Source organism: Neopelma chrysocephalum, unplaced genomic scaffold (genome assembly GCF_003984885.1).
Source record: "Neopelma chrysocephalum unplaced genomic scaffold, ASM398488v2 Primary Assembly neopelma1_73, whole genome shotgun sequence".
Classification (NCBI taxonomy): domain Eukaryota; kingdom Metazoa; phylum Chordata; class Aves; order Passeriformes; family Pipridae; genus Neopelma; species Neopelma chrysocephalum.
In genome coordinates, this window is record NW_020897733.1 from 1,728,377 (window position 1) to 1,734,376 (window position 6,000).

Sequence of the window (6,000 nt, forward strand, 5' to 3'; positions counted from 1 at the left end):
ATTGTATCAATTTTTCTCTGCCATGGCACACTTTATTAAAAATTACTTTGTTTCATATTGGTTAATGCAATCAGGGGAGTAAATGAAGTTTTGTGGTCTTTGGTAGAGAAAGAAGCATGTGGTTTCTATCCTTGAGAGCAAATTGCCCTGAGGATCAGCTGAGTTCCAGCCCTGCAAAAATCAGTTCAGGTATTTCCTCTGTAGTGGTGAGACACAGGTCCCCATCCTGTCCCCGTATCTGCACTGATCCTGGGACTGGGTTACACAGGGCCACCTGCATTACACCTTTGTTCCATCTTCTGAGCAAAAATATTCCTATAAACTACATACCAAATCCTTAGAGAAGCTATATATATCAGATGAGAAGTCTTAAAATGAAAAAATGACTTCTCAGTCCCTTGTGGCAGATTCACCATACATCTCAACTTTACAAAAGCAAAGGTGTGCTTGAGTCAAGCTAAAATAGCTCAGGGAGTATTTATATCTCGATTAGTCAGGTCAAGGTCGTTCTCATAGACTGGAACTGAAGCCTATTACTCAATTTAAAATCCAAGTAAACTAACTTTTCACTTGTTATGCAGGAGTTAAAAGCAATGCATACATCTGCAAAGTCTTAGGTTCTGTATTGTCTCTATAAATATGAATTTGGGATTGATGAGGAGGGTTAGTCTTGGTGTGGCAACACAGGTGGCAACTAACTGCAGATAAAGTATGAGAGGGATCAGCCACAGTGTTTACATTCACAGCAGGTTTGCAGTTCTCTTCTGCACCTATCCTGAGCACAATACCTCTGAGACATCTGCAGTGTTCTTACTGCTTTTGATAGCCAAAGAAATAGAGGTTTTAGGGGTTTATATCCATTTAAATGGGAAGCAGGTGGTGGGACAAGGAATGCAGAGCTTTGTAGTGCTGTATTGTCTGGCAGCTCAGGACCTCTCGAAAAAATCTCTTGCTCTCTTTCTGGCTCTTTACTTGGGAACATCTGATGATATTTCTGTATATGTTGGGCTTTCTTTCTCTTTTCCTGCTATCTCACTGGAGTGTTTTTGTTTCTGCCTCCTACACAGTCCTGTGTTCTAATGCGAAATCACCAGTTACCACCAGTGGTGGCTGTTTTTTATTGTTTCTATTACCTGAGCTGACTCAGATACACCTTTGTTCTGAACAACACTGTGTGCTCACAGGTATCCCCTGCCTGTGTTTCATCCCTCTCTCATGTTTTAGTGGAGCCTGTTTGTCATGCTGGGTGTTGATGTTTGCTCTAGAAGCCAGTAGCTGTGAAAATGCTGCTGTATTTGCTGTCCTTGTGTGAATTTTACTTGGTTGTCTTTCCCCTCAATTTCTTGCAGTGCAGAAACTGCAGTTAGGTTGGATTGCAAGAAGGGGATTTAGATGGAGCCAACTATTTTTTGATGTTTAAAGTCTGTCCAGTGCTCTTTAACTGACCAAGATCTACAGTGCTTTGGAGAATTTACTGCTTCCATTTAAAAGGCTGTTCACAATTTCAGGACCAGCCTCAGTAGCCTTGCTGAGCAAATGTCCATGCTGATGACTTGTTTACAGTGAATAATAAGAACTGACACATTTTGTGTGCACAGGTTAATGCCCCCAAATCAGGTGCTGTAAATTGTTTGGGGTGGGTAGCTGGGGCAAGAACCTGTTTTTCTTTTATATACAGCATTATGGCAAGATCTGGAAAACATGTGAGTTTATTTCTTGCTTACTCTACTCATTGCAGGCAAAGTGCAATGTTTCCTCTTTCTTCCCCTCTCCCACCTCGTGTGCATAGATTGGGGGAAAGGGTGTGGCTGGGGCTGTCCTGAAAGGATGCACTTTGTGGGAGATGACCAGAACCTCAGAGCAGCTCTGGGTTCTTTGAGGATCACATGGGTACCTGCAGCTTTGGTTTGAAGGCCCTGAGGCTGGGAGGATGCAGCAGCCTCTCTGCACTCCCTCTCCAGTGTCTTCTCTCCCTCCAGAGCACAGCTGCTCTTGGTGGCTGTAATGCTTTTATTGCTGCTGTGATTTTGCTCAGGTCCTCAGAGCAGCCTTCACGAGAGCAGTAGTCTTCCCTCTAAGACAAAGTGTCTCAAGTTCTGGCCTTAAAAACAGTGTTCCAATTTGGAAAATCTCAAGTAGCCTTTTTGCCTTTAAAATACGTTAAGTATTTTTATCTCACAGGAGTAAAAGTAACTCAATATGCATATCAGGTAGAGAATGAGGCCTCTGGGCAGTGTTATTGGTGGTGTGGGACTACATAAAGGAAAAATGGCTTATTGCTTATTTCCATCTGCCCACAGCTGACCTTTCCAGGTGCAGTGTGTTTCGTCTGGTGCATCTGGAAATGCTCCAAAACTGCAGTCTCCTAGGCTTTGGGACTGTACATATTTCTTTAGAGAAACCCACATATCTGCCAATAGGAAAAAAGGAGAAAATTCTAGAGGGGAACAGCCTACTCATCACTGAATCAGATCTGAGTTTTAACAGATTCTGTTGGATTATAAATGCTGCCTTGAACGTTCACTTAGAACAAATTTAATTCTGGTGACAAGTAATGAGCTAATAAGCCCTGATGCCAAGAAATCCTTTGTTTTGCTCCTGAACAGACTTTCCTTTATGGAAAGGAAACTCTCAGGGAGCGTGGGGGTTTGCTGCTCGCTACACATGCCCAGTCAGCCTCACCACTGACACTCAGTAGTGTTACTTGAAGTGAAGGCAAAACAACAAAACTCATTTCACAGGGACCATCCAACATCAGACATTAAAAAATTTTCCATCCCTACCCCTAGATGAGACCTGAACCAATGACCTGGAGGTGAAAGGGGCTGCTGCATGGCTCCGGAGCCTGCAGTGTTTGTGTTCATCCCTCAGAGCACTTTCCTTGTATCAAAAGGCAAGTTAATCTGTCACACAGACTAATCCTGTTTGTCTCAGAAGTAAACACAATTTTCCAGTGTAGAGGGGCTATTTTAGATTATTTTTACATTCTAAATCAGAATGTCAGAAAAAATTTTTGCGTCTGTTTGTTTAAGATTTTCGCTATGAAAGTCAAGCGACTACCTTTGACCTAAATGACTTTTATATGAGGACAACATAATAACGTACATGATAATGTAGAAGCCTTTCACTTCCAATAGGCAACTTTTATTTTATTTTTTTTTTCTGATTTGGAAGTGGGACAGACAGAAAACATGATATGCCAGCAGGTGGACCCATCTGTCACAAACACTGTGGGCTTTGCTTCTCTTTCAGAATTGAGTATCCCCTTTCAGGCTAGGGAAGACTTGGAGAAGTGGACAATTAGAGAGGCAGCTACAAAAGTGCAGAAGTCTTGTTATGCCAAACCCTCTGTCAGTTTTCAGCTTTTTTGAACTCTTGACTCTCCAGTAAGGTAAATGTAGATGTAGGTAAATGTAGACACACTGGTCATTGCATCAGTAGATGTGGTCTCTGACCAGACTCCACGAATGATCTGCTTGGACACCTTATCTAGTGCAGGGTCTGTGACTGAGGAATCTGATTTTGTGAACACAGCTCAGTATCAGTGCAGTTTCTGAGTGGAATATTAGGCAGTGGGTCACTGCTAAGGGAGTCCATCTTCTCTCTGGGCAACACAGGAGGGGGAAGCTGTTTGTATTCTCGCGCTTTATATCAAATGCCAGTGATGACATGTGCACAAAAATAATTAGTGAAATAAATACTCAGGTGTCGATGCTCTGGCAGGACGTAGCCAAGGGAATTATCTGTGTGAAAAAGGATAATTTAAGTTGAGAGCATCCACAGGGATAATTGATGCCAAATCTACCATTACCATTGATTTAGGCATAATTAGTTTGGATGAAAACAAAAGACTGTCATCAAAAAAAATAAACTGAAGCATAGCAGCTAACTCAAAAGTCAGAAGCCTTCATCAAAGGTGTTTGAGGAAGGTGTTTTGATCCTCTGGCACTGATTATGTGACTTGATGCATTGGCTCTGGCTGGTTTGCACTGTGGCTGGGCACAGACACTGTACCACAAGAAGACTATCCTGATGCTCCCAGGACAGCATTAGCCAGCTTGCTTGTTGTATTGTATTTGGAGAGCTCTACACTGAAACAACCTTTCCGACCTGTTACTATGTTAGGAATTTCATGTGTTTCCTTTCCAACTCACTTTAAGATTGGCTTTGATTTCTGGATCTGCTGCTAGTTTTTAAAGTCTCATAAAGCCGCTCTTTTTTCTGAGCTTTTGTAACTGGCTCTGAACTAACCTCAATTTCTTGGTATTGCCCTTTCATTGGTACATAGTTTGAACCTCTTTCCCCTTACCTAATGGACCAGGCTTTCTTTGAACTCTGTTCCCCACTTGCCCTGCAGCCTTTTTGTCATTTGTGAAGGGAAGCCAAATGTAGACATGTGGTCCCCTAATCCTCTGGAGAACGTGTGGTTCACAGATGATGTGCGTTATAGACTCAGCTCCAGTGAAATAACAGATTTTATTCTTTTCCATGCTGTAGCAGCTTATGTATTTAGTAACAGAGATCTCCAGTTCATAGCTTCTGCATTAGCCACAGTGCTGGTTATCCCACTAACATTTTGCTTGTCTGTTGAGCACTCAGTGTAGGTACCCTCCAGTAGCTGGCTCTGTAGCATGCAAAGCAACCTTGGAGCTGGTAAATTAACACCTACTCTTTTATTTTGCAGGGTGGAGGGGGATAAAATCACCATAGTTAAAGTGTAGGAGTGTTGACTATGGACTCACACACTGAGGAGGGCACAGCCTTCCCCCCCGCGGAAGAGATGGGTGTGGTGAATTGGTAGCATCATAGCAGTCTCATCCATCTCCTGGTGGACACTGCTGCAAGCTATGAGCAGTCCAGGGAAGAAATGTAGAGGAGTTACACATGTGTGAAACTTGTGTGCAAGATGTGTGTTCACAGGGGAGAAAGAAACTAACAATATGTTCAAAAACTGAATGGGTTGAAAAGGAGTTTGAGAATTGGAAGGAAGAAGTAGTTGAAAAAAAATCTATTTCAAGGTAAGTGTGGTCTTCACTGTAACCATCTTCATTCTGCTTGAGGCTGTGTTTTTACCTCAGTTTATCAGCATTTTCTATGTTTTTCCCACGATGAGTTGTGATCTTTCACTTGATAGCAAACCTACTGAGCAAATGGCCTGGCACGTTCTGCTGAGCTGTGTCAGGTCATCCTGGTCAAAGACCTGCCCCTGTGCTCAGTTCAAGGGACAGGCCAACTCTCTGCCAGCTTGGGAGGTTCAAGAGCCCTGCTCTAGGGGTAGATCCAGCATTTCAGCAACAGCGGGGAAATGGGATGCACCGTGTGGATGATCCTCACTTTCACCATCAGCCTATACATGTGTCAGATGAGTAACAGTGTCTTGAAAAAGTGTCCTTGTATACACTGGCAGGATGACTTTCTGCTACAGTCCTCCAGGAACAGGCTGAAACCAGCACAGACACAGTGGAAAATGGCAAATGGGGTTGGAAAGTGGCCACAGATGTGACTGGACAGCCTTAGCTCTCCAAACTATCCAGCTCTGTGCAGAATGGAAGCAAGAAGTTTCCCCTCCTTCTACTGAGGCTATTTCTTCACATAATAGGAGACCACCAATTATTTCTGACTGATCAGCAGAACTGCTTCTAAGCTGCATAAATTTAACGTGGCCTTTTATTCTTTTGTGAGGCTACTTCTTCCAAGGGGCATCTCTTCACTGCTGGAACATAACATGGAGACAGCCCTGCTCCAAGCAAAGGGGAGGAAAAGTACTTTCGTAGATAATCTGCCTGGGGTTTAGACAGCAAGAGACCAGAAAAGGTTGTTTATAGTCTAGCCTAGTAAATGAATTAAATCTCTATAAACTCTTGATAAGGATCTGGTTCCTTAGATGCCAAGTGTCAGTGTAATTCACTGGTACCAGGATGGATTTATGCTGATAGAGGAGCTGGCTCATATACATTTCCTTTTTAATTTACATTTTGCTGTTTTCTATTTCTGGGAAAT